Source organism: Tenrec ecaudatus, unplaced genomic scaffold (genome assembly GCF_050624435.1).
Source record: "Tenrec ecaudatus isolate mTenEca1 unplaced genomic scaffold, mTenEca1.hap1 Scaffold_1451, whole genome shotgun sequence".
NCBI classification, from domain to species: domain Eukaryota; kingdom Metazoa; phylum Chordata; class Mammalia; order Afrosoricida; family Tenrecidae; genus Tenrec; species Tenrec ecaudatus.
The window spans coordinates 126,746-146,944 of NW_027457934.1; the positions used below are offsets into that span (position 1 = coordinate 126,746).

At 41.5% G+C, this 20,199-nt stretch overlaps 1 protein-coding gene and 1 long non-coding RNA gene across 4 annotated transcripts in view; one reads left to right on the top strand and one right to left on the bottom strand.

Moving 5' to 3' along the window:
* LOC142436072 (uncharacterized) overlaps positions 1–5,814 on the bottom strand; it is a 31,686-nt gene extending 25,872 nt beyond the window's left edge. For 2 of the 3 annotated variants that reach the window (XM_075539998.1, XM_075539996.1), the window contains exons 1-2: positions 5,736–5,814; positions 5,112–5,289 (exon numbers count right to left, since the gene is read on the bottom strand). The gene's annotated coding sequence lies outside the window, so the exon portion shown is untranslated. The remainder of the gene's footprint in view (positions 1–5,111; positions 5,290–5,735) is intronic. The other variant, XM_075539997.1, reaches the window with a different exon arrangement.
* An 86-nt stretch (positions 5,815–5,900) lies between these two features.
* LOC142436075 (uncharacterized) overlaps positions 5,901–20,199 on the top strand; it is a 28,094-nt gene continuing 13,795 nt past the window's right edge. The window contains exons 1-3 of the long non-coding RNA XR_012781760.1: positions 5,901–6,355; positions 8,689–8,963; positions 12,012–12,219. This is a non-coding gene — a long non-coding RNA (uncharacterized LOC142436075). The remainder of the gene's footprint in view (positions 6,356–8,688; positions 8,964–12,011; positions 12,220–20,199) is intronic.

Genomic DNA, 20,199 nt, shown 5'->3' on the forward strand with positions numbered 1-20,199 from the left:
TCATACTTTTGTTCCCACTTTTTTCAGGAGAGACCAGTCCCTGGAGAAGGCCATCATGCTTGGTAAGGGAAAAGAGAAGCAAAAAATAGAAAGGCCTTCAACAAAATGGACCAACCCAGAGGCTGTCACAATGGGCTCAAACATGGGGACATTTGTGAGGATGGTGCAGGACAGGGCTGTGCTTCGTTCTGCTATAGTGTTTTAGGTGTTGGAATGGACACGATGACACCTAACAACACCATAGAAAAGGCTGCACTTTGATCTAAAATTTCACAGCACAGCAATAATGTACAGTGACACAAGTGGCCACGGTCACTCTACAATTCTGCTCTGACAGTGGAATGTAAATGTCAATCCAATTAGCCTCTCAAAAGTCTCATCCGCACAGTGCACCAAGTGACTTATTTTAAAGCCTTCACAAGTCTAAGTTCCATTCCTTTATGATGAACAAAAGACACATGCAGTGCTTTGGGGCCAATTCTAAACCGTTTTGAATATAAAACAGTGATTGAAACTGCTCAGTAGTGTTTCCAAGACTCATTCTTTATGGGCGCAAACAGCCTCATCGACCTCCCTTGATGTGCCCGGTTTGCTTGAACCACAGAGGCCATGGTCAGCAACCAATCATTTACACCAATGACCACTAGGGTCTCTCACACAGCATGTTCATGGTAACACAGTGCATTTACCCCACAACCACAATTTTGAAACAATTTCCAAACAGATTTGTTCACATTGGCTCATTTAGTCCTCTTGTGTCTTTTAAGCAGATGTTCTTTTCAATAGGATACAGCTGAAGAAAGTCCCCAACCAGTAAGTACATTTCCGCAGTGCTCAAATGGGGAGTTGTTGAAACAGGTCGGCATGCAGGTCCATGAGTGTACAGCTAAATGCCTGGCAGCTACATTTCCATTCATATGCCATGAGTTTGTTAGTCTGTCAGTCATCAGTTACAGAGGTGATCTAGAGATCTTCTGTGTAGTACGAATAGGAGATGGAAAAAATCAACCAATTGAATTCATCAAACTGGAACTCATTTTCCCCCAAAAGCCATGAGTCTCAGACAAAGACTGCTTACCTCAAGCCCATATATCCGGCTCTTTCATTTATTAGAGTGATTGAGATAATGTAAACAGCAAGCAAACAGATACAACACTGAACACATCAAAACAAAACAAGGCAAATATGTTCTGAGAGGACACACCATTCCAAAACCAAGAGTTCTACCCTGGACACATGAGGTGGCTATGAGTTGAAAATGAATTCACAGCAACTAACAAGAACAAAAACACAAGGTCTAATGGTCTTAACTTTTATGAGAAATGCAACAGAGGTGGAATCTATGCAGTAACACAATCATGTTTACATGTCGTGAGCTAGTGTAGGGAGAAACAAAAATGATCACTTTAGGGAACAGCAAACCCTGGCACGATCAAGATTTTAACAACATGGGAGGGTCCTGTGATGAGTTTGCAAATGCTCAGATTTCAATTACTCAAAGACTTCAACTCTCAATGTACAGGCTGAAGGAGTCAAAGAGCACTCAGGTCTTCATGGCCAGGAAAGGGAAGCTCCATGTTCACTCACCAAATGAAAAGCTCATTAGCAGTAAGAATACATGGAAATGCCCACACTGGAAAAATAAAAAGAGCATGAAGACACACTAGCAAGAAAATAAAACAAAACAAGCAACAATGAATAAGAAATGCAAATGGGAGCTTTCAGGTTAATGATCAAGATGTGAAGAGCCCAAATTCACCATTCCATTCTTAAAGAACAAGGCAGGGTTTCGTTCTGTTGTATATTAAAAAAAAATAACTGTCATTGAGTCAATTCTGACTCAAACCATCCCTATAGGGCAGAGTAGCACAGGCCCTGTGGGTTTCTGAAACCACAACTCTTTAAAGGAGTAGCAAGCCTCCTCTTTCTCCTGGGGACCAGTTAGTGGTTTTGAATTGCTGAGATGTGTGCTTAGCAACCCAACGCATAACCCACTGCATGGGTGCATCGTGTCGTTCTAAAGTGGGGAAACTAGATGGCAGCTCACAACCAGAAAGCTATTCTTTTCACTGCCGCTAATGAATTCATCTAGTTATGACCCAGAGCAAACATCTGTCCTCAAAACAGGGGAAGGACACACAGGTACTCTCTCAGCTGACTTCTACAGTGAAACCATTCTGCGTGTCTGCTTATGGGACACTTTTGTTTAGGGGAGAACTTCGTCCTCTGTGCTTAGTATTCGAATTAATTGAACTCATTGATAACAGTGATTTGAAGGATGTGATGGAATTAACCAAGGGATTAACCAAGAGTTTGTTAATGGAATTAACTAAGGAATTAACCAAGAGTTTGTTCCTAGAGGAGAAAATACCAGACCACAGGGCATCTGGAAGGAGTGTACTTCACATGTTTTAAGAATAGTTAAGCCCCAGGTTGACCAAATGAATTTTAATAAGGATAAAGGATGTCAGAAAGGTGTGTCATTGACTCATCAATGAAGATATACAAAAAGACTGAAGTCAATAAAAAGGTAGCATTTCCAAAACAACTCTCCTCCACAAATAGATCAGTTCCCAAAACTGTTGCAATTTTTTTTTGCACTTCACAAAAGAGTGCACAAAAATGTGAATCTAACTGCATTTAGTGTCAAATAGCCAATAAGTAGTCAAGAATAAGCCATTGACTTGTCCACACAGGACTGCCTGCCACCACATCTGGTCCAACTCACAGCAGAGCTATCAGAGTAGAACTCCCTATGGGACTCCCACGCCTGTACATCTTTACTGGAGCAGGCAGACTCATCTTCTGCGCATGTCTGCCGAGTTTGCACAGCTGCCCTTGCGGGCAGCAGCCCAATGTTTAACCCACTGTGACAAAGGGGTGCTTTTGTTGATATATTCCACATACAATAAAGTACCATTGTAGTAACACATGAAAGACCAACAGAAAAAGAAAAGCAGCCCCAGAGAAAACACTCACCAATTTGTAAGGGAAGCTAATTCATGACACAACAGGCAATACAGGGCTCTGACTGCAAGAACTCACACTTCAAGATGTAGGTCCTTAAGTGGAGTCCCGAGTAATGCGACCAACTGAGTGCTCAGCTATCAAACAAAAGACTGGAGACTGAAGACAAAGTAGCAGTACCTTAGAAGAAATCAACCAACTTCTGAAGTTAGCCACTGAAAAATCTTACAGACCATAGTTTTACTCTGAAACCACATATGGTCACCATGGGGAATCATATGGTAGGAAAAATGATTGATATTTATCCAACTATTACCGAATTGAGATACAAGGAGCTCATTGGTAGCCAATCATTCATGCCTTGAATGCACAAGGGGCTTTCAAAAAGGTCATGGAAAAATGGAATAAAGATAATGGAATTTATTCATGAACCTTTTCAAGCCGCTGCAGATCTGTTCCTAAGAGATTATTCTAAACAGTACAATATTATGCTAAATAGAATGTAATGAATCTTTTTTAATTCCTCAAATACTGTACATCTTATAAATCTTTAGGATACCTGTTCATCTTCCATGCAAACCCAGAAAGAACATTAAGCTATTTATATATAACATTTCTCTTGAAGATCTATTAGAGTTGATATTAATTTTATTCTCTAGCTACTGTAAAAAGTCCAGTTTGGTTACAGTATATTTGTATGATTCATATAAAAACTTGATAGCTGAAAATTAACAGAATGACTATTTTTCTGGGACCTGCAAATTTTACAAATTCAACTGTGTGGTTTCTCATGTTATAGTTAGAAATTCAACTTCACTTTATAGTTTTGAGTTTTCCTTCTCTGAAAGATTTCCAACTTATACAGGTTCTGGCTTTTCAAAGTGTGTGTATGCACACACATGGGTACCTTGCTTTGTTTTTTATGTCCCTGAGCATTACAGATGGTTACCATGGATAAGTGTTCATGGAGCGATTGGAAGTTTGTGTCTACTCAAGAGTCTCCAGGGAAGAAAGTCTGGGTGATGCACTTTGAGAAACCAGTCACTGAAACCCCTCTGCAACATCGCTGTGCTCTGACACACATGGAGTCTCCAGGAGCTGGTGTGGATTTGATGGTGTCTGCTTGATTTGGCTCATTTTAAGGGGAAAGAAATGGATTCTGGCTTTTTTTGCTACCCTCCAGGCTGGCAGTTTCAACCCCACCAGCACATCTGCAAGAGGAAAACGAGGCTGGTTGCTCCTGTGTAGATTTTAATCTTAGACACCTACAGGGGAACACTATGAGTCAGAATTGATTTGTGGCAGTGAGTTTGTTTTGGTGGGTCAGGGACAATCAACGTTTCCAGGTGGCACAAACAGCTTGCACTAGACTCCTCCCTTGGCCTTGATGGGGTAAACAATCTGCATTACCGGGGAAGATCAGATCTGCTTCCACCAATATGATGCTCCAGAAACAGAATGGAACTGTTCTGCTCTGTAACACATGACGTAGCCACGAGATGGATTTACCTCCATGGCACCTAACCAAAGGGGAAATTTAACAAGATCACATATTCATGTCTATGTATGCACATGGATGTCATGTTGAAAATATGACCAAATCAAAATAACAAAAATAATTCCCAAAAAGAATCACCATGTCTATACTGAAAAACATGTCAGCGTGGCCTATCTAAACTAGTCTGTGAAGAAGCCCTACTGCTCCAGTGGTTACAGGACTGGCAGCTCCATGAAATGAAAGCAGTTGTGTCCCATGAGGTGGCCATCTGGTACCACGTGGATTATATTCTAGAAACAATAAGGAGGAGTTTAAGGTGCTATGGCATCACTCCCAGAATCCACTGCAGTGTACAGGGTCACACAAGCCTCTATCAAGAACACTTGGATAAAAGGCTAGAACATTCGAGCATTACCATGCAGTGGGGGCATAGAGAAAATGGTAGCTTATTTTAATAAGATCCTATCTTACGATATGTAAGAGTTATATATCTGGATGTTATCTTGTATTAGAAATAATTATGACACATATTTAAAATGAGGAGCTAGTATTAGGACACAGTTCTTACCCAGTAAATTGAAACAAATTGGTGAAACAGTTAACATATGAAAAAAATAATTCAAAAGGGAAAAAAGAATTTACATACTTAGAATTTGGTTCCAAGAAACTTCTATGCAGGTCTCAAGATTACTCAGGTCCACACCGAAAAGGTCCAAATGAAAACCTTTCCTGGAGCTGGCCGCACTCCAAAGCCCCCTCTGCCTGGCGGTCATATTAGCTACGATCTTGCTTCCCGGGCAGAAAGCACTCAATGGAGGTTTACTCTGTGGGGAGATTGCAATCTCTGTGAGGACTTAAACTATGCGGGGATTTGGGACCGTGCTGCGATGGTACCATTTTGCAAAGCAAGGTGCTGAGAAGTTAAACTCTTAGTAAGGCCACTCGGGTCCCCATGCTCTCAGGCCCGTGACCTGACACGGAAAGGACCGGCCCCAGGAAGAACCCACGCCTTTCGGGAGGGAGGGGTGAGGGTGCAGGCGGAGCTCTGAGCAAGAAAAGCGGCCAGAGGACTCCCGGGCCCAGGGCAGAGGCCTGTAGCCAGCTCCGAAAGGATTTCACTGGAAATGTCCCAGGGGCTGGCGGCGACCTGGAACACTGGCGGACGGGGTGCGGGAAGCGTAACGTCCGCAGGACCCCGGACACAGCTGGGGAGCCAGGCCTGCGGGGACTCCGCACCTGGGCTCAGCACAGAAACACGAAACCCACTCACCCGTAGAAACACGTAGGACGCTCCCACGGATCTTCTCAGGCGGAGGAAGTGGGGTCCTCAGGAAATTGCATCATGTGGGGATAAAGGGGCGGTGCCTATGCGAAGGGGCGGGGCCTGGAGATAATGGGGGAGTTGGGGAGGGCGGGGCCTGGAGGTGAGGCTCAGGGCCCTGAGTGGCAATGGATTCATTCATTGTTAGTCTGGAAACCCTGCTGAAACCTGTCCTCTTTGGGAGGCCCTGCTTGCATTTGGGACGCGTTTGCATTTGAATCACAACAACACACAAGCCCAGACACACAGACAAACTGAAAGGAACGTGGTGGGTGGAAGGCCTGCTTCCCAAGTGGGAACTTCACCAAGAGACAATCCAGCTGCTAGGACCACAGACCCACGCTGACAGCGTCTGATGCCATCTGCTCCCCTTGACCACGGCTCTCCTGGCTTCCGCCTGAACGCTCCTCAACCACCCAAGTCGAAGAAGAGGCCCGACCCTTGTAGAATCAAGAGCCACAACGGGAAGACCCTTCACAACCTGCTTCATCCTCAGACACGGATTTCAGGCTCTGCTCCCAGTGCCTCAGCACCCAGACTCAAGGCTCCTTTTCCTTGTGCATGTGCAGGTGAGCATGGAGATGGGGAATTCCTGAAAACGCCACCGTCCTTCCGTTGCCATCTTCTCCCCCTCCTCTTCTCCTCCCCTGCTCTCGTCCTCTCTCCTCACTGCTACAGATTTATTTCCTCCCAATCTGTGGGTTCTGTATTGCTCTTTTGATGAAACCTTTCTTTGTGAATAAGTGTTTTCTTTTCAGCAAGTTCCATTCAACTAATTGTCCTTTGTGGACTGTGTTTCCTTTAACACATTTCATGTGTTGAGGTCTCTCCTTTCTGTTTCTATGTTATTGAGTGTGTTTTTTTTACATCACGAATGGGTGTTTGATATGATCAAATGCCTCTTCTGCATCTATGGATATGATCATATGGTTCTTATTCTTTGTCCTATTTATGTGGTTGGTTTTACTAATATTGAAAGATCCTTGCATCCCTGGTAATAATCCTTCTCAGTCAAATTAAAATATGAACTCAAAGGCAGAGATAGGTGCTCTCTAACTCAATCCATCCATTTCCACAAATCTAAAGATAAACTGTTGTGATGTATGATCCAATCACTCTCCTAAAGCAATAGAGTTTTGTAAGCATCAAATATGTTAATTTACTGTTAAAACACCAGTATAATATATTCTGTTGTAGTGTATTTTATAAATAATTTTACCCCATATTCCCTGTAGTCTTAAAGCTTTCTTATAAAGTTTCTAATGCATTAACGTAATAGATATAGTTTCTCAAACAAATCAACCATTGTTCAATTTTGTCCTTGACGATTGATTCATCTAGCAGGTATATATATTAAAACTATGATTATATATTTTCAACAATGATTCTAGAATGATAATTACTTTACGGCTTATTTAAAAAAAGAAACACTCTAACATTTCAGTACTTATTGTACATAGAGTCCCTGTACAAGGGAGGTGGTTGTTAGGTGTCACTAAACTACTTCCAAATCATGTTTCTCCCTGTGTACCCGTGGTTTCAGCCTTTGTCTATCTAAAAAGGTTTCCTATTGTTTGCTGCCCCTCTATGTTACATAGCACCACGGTTGAAGCGATGTATCTCTTGTATTTGCCTCTGGTTTGCAAATACACAAACACTCTAAGGTTTTACTTATATGGAATAAGAAAATGTATTTAAAATAAGAACAATAAAGTCAGAACTTTTATATGATTTCTGACTCATAGAACCATAGAGAGCAGAGTAAAAGCTCCTTAGGCTTTTGTTTTTTCCATTTTATAGAACATACGGTTTCATCTTTAGCATAGCAGGTACTGTCCTTAAAAAATAGTCCAAAACTAGACAGGTGATGTAGTGGTTTATTTTCTCAGTCTCAGACATGGATCAACACCACATGGAAGTTAAAGCTTACTTGAATATCCCAGAGATGAAGAAAACATTGTTTGTTTTGTGTAACATTAAAATTGTGTTGATATGGTAGAAGTACATTGTCAATTGTTTTGCGTGACCCTGAGCACAGCTGTCAGATTCTGGTTGTAAGAGAATGATATCCTGATCCATGATCAAAGTGACTCCGGTGTCACCTTTTATGACGTGGATATTCAGTGTCACATAAGGAGGCTGATGCCTTTAGCTCAGTCACTGAGGTATGTGACTTTGATCATACATCTGATAATAATCTAACCGTTTGTCAGGATAAGAATCTGGGTGTTTGTTTTTTCTAAGACCTACACATTGTATTATTTACAATTCATTGGAATCCCTTCCTGGATAGCCAGTATTATGAAGAACAAACTTTCAAATATGGTGGTGGCAATTTAGGCACTGCCGTTTGTGTGATATTAATCTCTTCCACATCACGTACGATACGTGTTTTCCTAAATGCCTATGCTTAATGAAGTCTTATCTTCGCACTGATTTTTCACTTACACGGTTTCATGACTGTGCTCCTCCCATTCCGGGTCACGCTGAGATGGGCCGGAAGTGGCGGTGTCCTAGCCGGAAGTGAGGGTCGGAGTGGGAGTCTTACTTGCCATTCTCGGGGGCGTGGTCTCAGAGAAGCGCCAGCAGCTGGAGCCGCATGTAGTGGTCGCGCCCAGGTGGTGGTCGCTCCGGGCCATTTGGGGCGACCCTGGTGCATACAGCAGCCAGGCTGGGGTGCAAGCGCCCTTCCCCTCCTCCCCCTCCCCGAGCAGCAGTGTGTTGGGATGTGGTGGGGTGTCCCAGAGACTGGTCCCATCCCCCAGTGTTGGGATTGGTAGGGCTTTGTGGGGAGACTCCCTGCTGGAGAAAGGGGGATCCCAGACTGGCATTTTGGGCGTCGGGGTTCCCTCATCGCCTTGCAGGTCTCCCCTCATCCCCCTCCTTGTTTCCTCTCGCACAGCGGCGCCCCCTCCCGGAGTCTCTGCACGTCTGCAGCTCACAGGTGCTTCTCTCACCACGAAGGATGAATGCGATCAGGAAGCGAGTGGCTGCAGCTGGAGCCCAACGCTAAGGTGACCAGACACCCTGCTTTTGGCGGGACAGCCCCGATTTTTAACAAATCGCCCCGCGGCGTTTTAAAAAAGTCCCGATTTTGAGGAAGAATGCAGACAAACTAGGGAACGGCGGGAAAATTGGAATATACTGTTCTTGGCTGACATGTGGCTATTTCGCCAGGTATGAGTTTTATATTATTTTTGATCATTTTATAATGTTAAACTTTAATAATAACAATAAGAACTGATTATCGAGAACTGTTTATCAAAGTTCGCACTGTTGACCAGTTGTTAGAGTTCGCCACCATTGTTTGGACTTAATGAACAGTGGCATTTTTTGGCATTGGCAACGACTAAAACATTTTGTAACTGTCTCTCAGACGATACACATCGTACTGCGTGCTAGTGCTGGTTAAAAAAGTGATGGCAAGAAATCAGTTATCCGATAATTTAGCTAAATAATTTTATTAATTTAGTTCATAAATACATAAATTTTCTTGAATTTAGCAGACTGCTCTATATTTTATAGTGGCGGCAAAAAGTCTGGTGCTGGCCTTGAAAGTGACACGACTTGTGTTTACGGCAAATTCAGAGAAAAAATGATACAAGTTAGTATTGTTAGTTAGAAAGAAATATAAGATTAAAATTTAAATAATTTAATATATATAGTTACTTTATCAATTTAATCTATAAAGTTAACAATAAAATGTGTTCATGTAATTTTGTACCTACTTGCTTTGTTTTGAAGCAATAGGTATATAATTATAATATAATTTTAAATTATTTTTTTGATTTTAACATAATGAGTAAGAAAAGAGGATGCAAATTAAATGATTTAAGAAGTGGATTTCCTTTAATTTAAAAAACAAGCGATTACATGGTAAAATGTGGGAAATGTAATGGTGAATGTTCTGTGTCGCACGGCGGGAAGAATGGTATTTCAGAGCACATGGAGACACAGAAACATAAAACATAGAACATACTGCTCCATCTTTCTCCAAAATAAGGGACATTTTTCAGAAAACAACTTATGGAGACGAAGAAAAGAAATTAGCATTAGCAGAAGGACTTAGGTCTTTTCATGCCTATTAATCACAATCATTCAGATCTGTGGCCGGTACATCACAAGTTTTCAAAAAGTTAATCAACCAAAATTTTGCCGTTGCTAGAGCAAAATCCGAGGCAATTCTGTGCAACGTGCTTTCCCCATCTGCATTTTCAGAATTAAACAAAAATCTAGAAAAATTAATTTTATATCCATATATTCTGACACATCTAATCATAAGGATATAAAGTTATTTCAAACCATTATTAGATTTTTTATTTGGAAACTGGAATAAAAATTAGAATTTTAGATTTTGTTTCTGTGTCTGGCCAAACTTCTGAAATACTTTTCAGTTCGATTAATATTTTGAGAAAATTTAAAACATTAAATGATTGCATATTGTGCAAGCAGCACAAATGCAAATTTTGGAGGAAAAGTGAGAAGAGGTACAAATAATATTTTTTATAAATTAAACAAAAACCTTAATCAAAATATTGGTGTTGGTTTTGCAGCGCACATAATACATAGCGCCATTCAAACAGCTGCTGATTGGTTGCCCGTAAATGTGGAAAATATTGTTATTAAAATATATTCTTATTCTATATATACACTGTGTGCGTTGGAATGTTTAAAGAATATTGTGAAACTGCAGAAGTTGAATATGAGAACCATGTATACAGTAAAACGCGCTGGTTAGGTCTTTTGTCAGCTGTCGAAATAACTTTGAAAATATACAATCCTTTTAAATCCTACTTTCTATCACAGGATAACTGTCCTAGAATTTTAGAAGAGTTTTTTGAAAAAGAATCTTCAAAAATTTGGCTAGAGTTCGTACACAATCAAGCAGCTCTTTTTCAAAATGCTATAAAACTTATTGAAGATGACAAAATTTTGGTAATCGAAGTAGCAAATGAAGTTAATAATTTAAAATTTCAATGTCAGGAGCGGTTAGAAAATAATTTTCTTCCATTAACTATCCGTAATAGGATAAGCCAGCTAGAAGAACAAGGTACAATAAATTGTGCAGATATCATGAAATGTATTGATAAGGAAAAGGTTAAATCTGGGCATGAGCGAAAATCACTATAGAGAACCAATGGTTGGAAAGATTTCATGATTTTGAAACAACCCATGTTCCATACAATAATGCTCTAAAAATTGTGGAATATGCGCTGTCCTTACCAGGAACTAATGCTGCGACTGAACGTGTTTTCTTTCTATGGTAAATAAAGTGTGGACATCAGAAAAATCACAATTAAGTGTTGAGACTTTGAAAGCCATTTTATGTGTGAAATATAATTTAACAACTTCTTGTGAAAATTTCATGGCCTTTTAAACAACGACAACAATCTGCTAAAAAAATTCACTCAAATGAGAAAGATGCTAAAGAATAAACTACTATGCATAATTTAAAAAATGTATTATATTTGTAAATTGTACCTAAACGTTGAAATTTAAAAATATATATATTACAATACTATTTTTGCGTTCTGTGGAAATTTTTGTTGCTCCATATAGACCAAATATTTGGTCAAGAACTCCCTAATATCCTACCCCCACCCTCCGTCAATGGTGTCCCGCTTTACCAATGTTAAAATCTGGTCACCTTAACAAAACGTTAGGACTTCCTCCTGAGGTTTGTCCTGTCTTGTCACCTTCTCCTGGGGGCTGGACAGGGGGGTGGGGGTGCAGGGTGAACCCAGTCCAGAAACTGCCTGAGAAGTAACTTCCCCCAGGAGCTGGGTGAACCTAAGGTACAGGTCTGGAAACTCCCTGGCTCCTTCGCAGCTGGTTGGGCCTCTGCAGGGAGCATACTCAGCTTTGAGGGTGTTGAAGTGACATTCCCGCGCACCCACCGTGCACTGAGACATGATAGGCATTTCCAGGTTGCTGGGCTAAGTCCTTCCAGGACTGGGGACCTCACAGAGATGGCCCAGTTTGGTGGCTATCCGTCAGCAGTCTGGCAGGTGGAAAGTAAAAGCAGAATGAGGCAGGCCCAGCTGTACAAAGATGGGGTTCAGTGAGCAGGAACTCCCCCAAAGTGAGAGCCAGTTTTTTGGAAAATTAATAGGTCTCCATAGAAGGGCAAGACCCCTCCACTACAAAAGATGCCCCGTTCCCACATACACTCTTCAGAAATTTTGCCTGTTGTTTCATTTTTACAAAACCCTTTTATTTTAACAGGAGAAAGAAGCTGGAGGAAAGCTTTCTTACTGGAGCACAGACAGCTGGAGGGAAGGTTTCTTCAAGAGGGACAGGAGAGAATTGCCACCAATAATTGTTTTGCATGCAAAGAAAGTAGCCAGTAAACGACAGCCAGGGAATTGACCTGGAGCCATTATTTCAGCAAATTTGTTAGTGTCGGGGAGCTGTTCCTGCTTATTGCCCAAAGGTAAATTTCTGTTTTTGTTACCTCTGAAGAAGTTTCTAGTAGCTTGTCCTATGTTTAGAACTATGCCAACTCTATTTCAAATGTGTTTTCCCACCTGGAATCATTTTATCCCTTTTCTAATGAGAATTCCCTGAGTGTGTTGCTTGGTTTGGGGGGGTTCTTTTCAGTTTGGTTTTGTTTTTGAATAAGATTTTAGAAAAAGTTCCCGCTTTAACGAAGCCATGAGCCACCAGATCCAGGAGCTGCAGGAGGCCGTAGAGTAGCTCAAGGAGATCATCCAGGTGGGTGTGGCTCTGGCCAGTGAGGGACTGTGCAGCTGGCCTGGTGCTCGACACCATTCCTTCACCACGTGCTTGCAGGACATGTGACAGTACTCCCCTCCGAACTCCCTGCCAGCGACTCTGACCCAGCAACCATATGGAGAGGGTAGAACTGACTCTGGGTTTCCCAGACTGTAACAATTCACAGGAGTAGAAAGCCTCATCTTTTCCAGTCAGTGGTTTCCAGCTGATGACTTTGTGCATGCAACCCACCAGACTACCAGGACACCTGCTCTCAACTGTAGTCTTCATTCTCTACCTCGCAATCTAGCGGTGTTAGGAAAGCTAATACGCACAGCACACGGGACTTCCTACAGCCCCCTGGCCAGGGGGAAGTTCTGCTCCAGTCCCTGCCTGAGTTTGGAGGGGGTGATTCATGTGCAGAGACCTGTGCTCTTGTTCGTTCCATGAAGTTTCACACTACTTTCTAGATGCCAGCTCCTGTGTAGAGACCAAAGCCCTCCAACATGTCTGTGTAGGCTGATAGGCCCTACAGTCAGAATTGAAATCAAATTCTTGTGTTTCTATTCATTAGGTAATTTTATTGGGAAAGTCTTTGAGCCTCACTGGGCCTCTATTGGTTTGTCTCAAGTGGGCCAGATGTTTGCACTTGAGGGTTAAGTGATTCAGGGCAGGGTCTGCCAGGCAGTCAGTGGCTTCTGCTGTGATCTGTGCCGCCGAGAGGTGTGCAAACACATAATGATGGGCTGAGTGGAAATGAAGGTTATGGGAGATTTAAACCTGAGCATGATGGTGCAGGGAAATTGTTTGGGCCTGTCCTCCCTTTCAAATGCCTTAGGGAACAGGCATTTGAATGGACAAGGAGCTAGGCACTGCATGCCAGGTTCTGGTGCTAACCGACCTCCCAGAACTCATGTCTGGCTTCCTGATGAGTGCAGGGAACCTTTGGAGGGAGTTGAGCAGAGCAGTGACATCCTCATGGCAGCATTAGGTTTATCATGACTTCAGTGTGGAGCCTGGTGCAGGTACTTAGAGAAAGGGTGCAGGTGTGGATGCAGGGAGAGCAGGTTGTTGGGATAATTCAAGAATGAGGAGTGGCCATGGCATAGGGATTGTAGTGGGGCTGACAGGAAATATCAGAGCCATTTCGGGTTGTGGGAAAATGGTGGAGAGGGGTGACTGGCAAGATTTGGTAGCATATAGGGTCCAAAAAAAGCTGACACTCAACTTTGTAATGTAGGCAAAGCTTGGGGACCTCCTGGATGTGGATCAGGAGGCAGGATGTGGGCATCTTATGCAGGCATTTGCGTTGCTTACCTGAGGAAGGGCCCAGGAATAACTTGCTAAATTGACTGGCAGTTAATGAACTGGCTGGGTCTTTTCCCTCTGTGACTCAGCAAGGGCCAACCTGACTTAAACTCTCCCAAGATGGCCAAGCAGCCAGAGAAAATTGAGAGCAAAGCAGAATCCACCATAGCTATGCTTCCCAAGTACCTGCAAGGTGGGCTGGCTGCAGGGAGGTTGGAGGTTTCAGGGCTGGGGAGTGGGGGTGGGGTTCTGCTGGCTCCTGGACAACTACAGGTGTTGCCAGCTGTGCATTGGGTGAGTATGGGACCTGGGGGACACCACTCACCCCCGTGGACCATGTCATTCCAACTTTCAAGAAGGCCCCGGTCCTGGTCATGCAGGTGGAAGAGCAGGCCAGCAGAGAAACCAGCAGCAAGAAAGAGCCCCAGTGATGACTAAATACATTTGAAAATAATGGAAGTTTTCCACAACGTTTTGTAGCCTCCTTGTGTATCTGTCTCACAACTTTTGCCTGTTCAGTTATTTACAGGTTTAAGCCTTATTGACAGCAATTACAAGGATCGGTTTGCAAGGTAACATTCCATTATCTTTGTAGTTTTACCATCACCCCTACCCTCCATCCCAGCTTTCTGTACACTAACCCTAGTGACCACTAATAAACTTGGATATCTATACATTTGCCTTTACTTGTCTTATTTACAAGTGTAGATCTACAGTATCTGCCCTTTTGTGATTGGCTTGTTTCATTCCGCATAAGGACCTCAAGCTCTATCTGTACTGTATCAAGACTACATTTCTTTTACTGTCAGAGCAGTACTTGTGTTTATCACATTTTGTATGTTCATCTGTTGAACATTAATGTTACTGAAGCTGTTTGATTATTGTTGACATTACTGCAATGAACACTGGCATTCCCGTCTCTCTTCGAGGATCTGCTTTCAAGTCTTTTGGGCATATGCACAATCAGAGTGGATGTCACCGTTCATCCGTCAGGTGGTCAGATTGTGGTGATTTGTGTCATGCTGGCAGCTAGACCAGCTGGTATTTCAAATACCACCCATGGTAATCAGGCTTCAATAGGGTTTTCAGACTCATACGGACAAAGATTGAGAGGCAGACCAGCTCTGAACCATTAGCTACTGAAAACATCACAAATAGCAGCAGCACGTCATTTGATAGAGTGCCAGAAGATGGTCCATCAGGTAGGAAGACACTCAAACTAGGATTAGGGACGAGTTGCCTCCTCAAAAGATAGGTCCTCAGAGATCCTCAAGTTGTCTCCCACTCAGTCACTGTGTAAAAAACACTGGTCCGTTTTGGGCCATCCTTACAACTGTGCGTGAGCCCATGTGGCAGCCACTGTGCCAGTCCTGTTATTCAGGATCTTCCCCTTTTTCAGTGACCCTCCATTTTACGTAGTGTGATATCCTTCTCCAGTAACTGGTCTCTCCTGACAACATGTGTAAATACGTGAGACTACGGCTTACCAACCTCACGTCTTAGGAGCATTCTGGCTGTTCTTCCTCGGAGACAGATTTGGGTTATTCTTCTGACAGGTCACTTCCAATATTCTCTCCAAGTAGAATTGACCTTAGTGATCTGGATGAAGCAAGTCTTGGGGGACCTTCATTGGCTAATATGGCATAACGCAAACTGAGTAGAAACCATTGAAACATCCATTAATCAGGGTGTGGAATGTGCGAAATAAAAGTCTTGGAAAATTTGAAGTCATCAAAAATGGATTGCTACAGGCCATTTTGAATCTTGCAGTCATGGTTTACTATGCTGGGAATTAAATATTGAAGAGGCATGACATTGCATTTATCTTCTGCCTGAACACTGCTGCCTGGAATTGTGTTGCAAATTATCTTTTTAAGTGTTAAAAGTGCAGACACCACTTTGAAGACTAAGGTGCTCCTTACCCTAGCTGTTGTATTTAGAGTGACCTCATGGATGTTTAAAATGGACAATGTGTAAGGGAGACCGGAGAAGAAATGCTGCATCTGAACTAAGTGTTGGTGAGGAATATTGAAATTACAATAGCGTGTCGGATGAACTAACGTGTGTCTTGGAGTAAGTACAGCTAAATGGCCCTTGGAAGTGATGATGGGAACACTTCTCATACTTTGAAGATGTTATCAGAAAGATACGTTATTAGTCCTTGGAGAAGGACATCGTGCTTGCTAGAAGGATAACAAAGAATACCCCCAACAAGATGAAATGGTTCAGGATCATGCAGTGTTTCTTTCTATTATATATAGGGTTGCTATGAGTCTGAACTGATTGGATGGCATCTAACAACATCCACGTGGTGGTATCTTTACTATTTTGAACAACTTCCTGACTGTTTCCCAAACAGGCTGTACCTTCTTTCAGTGCATGAGGACACTTGATTTTTCAACATCCTAGACAATTTATGTTATTTGTTTTATTATAGCTTTCTTGTGTCTGTAAGTGTCATTGAGGTTGTTAGTTTATAATGCCAACCTGGCTGATAAACACATGTGGAGTTAATTGGAGGGTGGAGGGATAAATGGCTCAGTAAGCATCGACTTTCTAGTTCTTGGGTGTCTGGCTTTGTGATGGTCAGACCAGGGAGCAACTGCCTTAACCAGTTTCCTGCTTCTGCTGGCCAAGCTCACTTTCTGCAAGACATCCCTGAGAAGCCACATGGACCTACCCCAGTGCAGCCCTGGGTGCTAGAGCACCCACGTGGAGACCACTGCCAGAGCTTAGATGTTTTCACATTCACTGACTCAGCTTTCCTCCTGCAGTCGGTGTCATTGTGTCTGTTTTGTGAGATGGAGGAGGAATTTGTGAATTGGTGTTGGACATGAGGATTAAGGGGTTAATGTTGGACTTGTGGGTTTAGGCAGCACTGGGTTGAGATGTTTTCTTGAAGCACACTTAACCTTTATATAAAACTCTCTTATACATGAGTTACTATGGATTTGTTTCTCTAAAGTGCCCAGACTACCACAGGCATTTCATTGTGATCTTGATTTGCATTTGCCAAATCATGAATTCTTAAATACTTTGTCTTCCTGAGCTGTGCTTCGGATTATCTGTTCAGCTCTTCATCATTTCTTCCATTTGCCTTAGCTACTTGATATCCACTTTCATTTTTTTCTTCATTTTCTGTCTTTAATGGTGTTTGCTTCCTTCACATATGATGTTCTTGATATCGGCCCCCCTACCCACCCCAGCTCATCAGGTCATTAGTGTTCATTGCATTAAGTCTGTTCTTGAAATGTTCCCTAAATTCAGATCAGATAGCCTCAAAATATTATTTTGGCTCTCGTGGACTTGTTTTTATATTCTTCTGTTTCAAACAATGTACAAAAATTTAGACTAAATCTATACCAGAGTTGTATGGTTTATGTTTAAAATACTTATATCTTTAGATTACTGACTAACTTCTTTAATAATTTTTAGTTTATTGTCTTTTAGTTGTTGATTTGTAAAACTTATTTATATATTCCGAATACTAGATTGTTAGATATCTCACGAAATTCTTGATTGTGTCTTTCTGATCGTAAGGGACTTTAATTTTGACAAAGTTCAATTTATGCACATTTTCCTTGGGCTGCTTATACTTAAGATGTCATTATTGCCTAAAATGGAAGATATCTTTAGAAACCATTCCCTAAACCAGGGTCACAAATATTTATGTATATGTTTCCATTTAAGGCTTTTATACATTTGGCTCTTACATTTAGGTCTTCAGATCTATTTTGAGTTAGTGTTTTTATGTGGTGCAAGGTAGGAGTCAAAGCCCATTCTTGTTTCCTGTGAGTTATCTAGTTGTTTTGACAGCATTTGCTAAAAGCACAGTGACTTCTCTGGACACTCTTTTGGAATCAATTAGCTATGGATGTATGAGGTTGAATTTTAAGACTCTCAGTTATATTCTAGCTACCTTTATGTCAGTAATACACGGTCTTAATTACTATAGCTTTTTAGTAAGTTTTCATATCCGGCAATGTGCATTCTCCACCTATATTTTATTGTTTCTCAAGATTATTTAGCTACACTTAAACCATCACATGTCCATAGAAATTTTAGAATCAGCTTGTCATTTTCTGGAAAAAATGAAAACCTTGAGAGGAATTAGGTTGAGTCTGTACATCAATTGTAGAATATTGCCTCTGGATGATAATCATTCTACCAATCCATGAAAACCTCAGCTTTCTACATGGCTCACTTTTGCTCAGGTCTCAGTTTAAATGTCAAGCCTTCTCACATCTTATGTAAAGTTCACTCCTCTGCTCCATGACAGCATATTATTCATTAACTTCACATTTATTATAATCTAAATAGTTTGTCTTCCTTGGTAGAGTTTATGCTTCAAGTAAGTATTTTACTATAAAGATTATCGAGGGCTGAGAACAATGCTTACAAACAATAATTTTTCTTAATTTTTGTTGGCATCAGTCTATGCTGGCAGTGGGGGGATGGGGCCTTGTGGAGCGGGAATCCCGCAAGAAGTGTGCTTTGGGGAAGGGAGTTTTTGGCATCCCCATAGAAACATGCTCCGGGTGTGTGATAGTTCCGTAGGTGTTTTGTCCACCAGAGCATCTCTGCGGTGGGTTTCAGGACTCTCAGAGCATCTTTCTGGCAACGTCTCAGATGCGCAAGAATTTTTTTCCCGGCAGGTCCTGGAACCCAGAGCCTCATTCTGGTGGGATCACAGATCCCTTAGAGCATCATTCCACCAGGGTCCCTGGACTCCAAAGCATCATTTCACTGACACTTCCAGTGCTTCATCAATTTGTTGAAACATTTTCATCGTGTTCAGTCAATTCATGGCAACTTGTTTTTGCCTAATTCCATCAGTGCTGCTTGAACTTCTTCAATTAGTACTATTGGTTCTTGTTCATATCCCACCTCTTGAGATGTGGAATGCCCACTAGTTCTTCTTGGTAGAGTAATGTGTGTTCTTTCCATCTTCACTGGATGCTTCCTGTATTGTTCAATATTTTCCCCATGGAATATGTCAATATAGCATTTCAAAGGTTAGATTTCTTTTTCTTCAGTTAATTTAAGATATAAGTGAACATGTTCTTCCATTTTGGCTTTCTCGCTCTAGGTCTTTGCACATTTCATTACAGTACTTCTCAGGCTGCTTTCTGAAAGTTTCTGTTCAGCTTTTTGACTTCATTTCTTATGAAGTGCCTTAGCTACTCCATGATTGAAAGCAAATTTCAGAGTCTCTTCTGACATCCAGTTTGATCCTTTCTTTCTTGTCTTTTGAATGACCTTTTGCTTTCTTCATGTTCTTGGTGATATTCCATTGCTCATCAGATGTCCTGTCATTAGTGTTCAGTGAGTCAAATCAGTTCCTGACATGTTAATATTCAGGTGAGATAGACTCAAGGTTGTAATTGGCTTTCCTGGACTTGTTTTAATTTTCTTCAGCTTGAATCTGAACTTAACTATGAGGAATTGATGGTCAGTTCCATAGTTGGCTCCTAGACTTATTATAGCTGCTGACATTGAGTTTCTCTATCTTCTTTTCCCATAGATGTAGTCAATTTAATTCCTGTGTATTCTCAAAAAGTGTTTGCTATAAAGAAGTTGTTAGTCTTGTAAAATTCTATCATGTAATGCCCAGCATTATTTCGATCACCAAGAACTTTTGAATTCCAGTCACCAATAATTATCCATGCATTTAGAGTGTGTGTTTGTTCAACTTCAACCTGAAGATGCTGGTAAAATTCATCAGTTTCTTCATCATCAGCTTTACTGGTTGGTGCATCAATTTAAGTAATTGTATTGAATGGATATTCTTGTATGCAGATAGATAGCATTTTATCACAATAGCGTTGTACTTCAAGGTAGATCTTTAAATGTTCTTTAGGAAGATGAATGTGATTCCTCTGGAATGTGTCATTCCCAGCATAGCACATTGTTTTACTGGCTGATGCAAAATGGCAGATATCAGTCCATTTCCTCTCACTAACAACTATTGTAGTGATCTTTATGAGTTCAATTTAATTTTTGATAACTTCTAATTTTTCTATATTAATACTTCATATTCTAAATTTCAATGATGAGATTACTGTCACTGTTTCTTCTTATATTGAGTCTTCCTCTATCAGCAAGGTCTCAAAGGACTTATTCCTTCCACGTCAGTATGATCAACTCTGCTTTGGGCTGGTGGCTCTTCCCTGACCATATTTTGACTGCCTTCCATCCTGAGAAGGAGCACTGGTGCCTTAGTAGTTATGCATTGGTCTACTAACGACTAATTAGCAAATTTAAAGCACCAATCGTTCCTTGGGAGAAAGACAAGGCTTTCTACACCGATAAAGGGTTACAGTCTGGTAAACACAGAGAGACAGTTCTATCATGTCCTATAAGGTCACTAAGAGTTGACATAAACTCGATG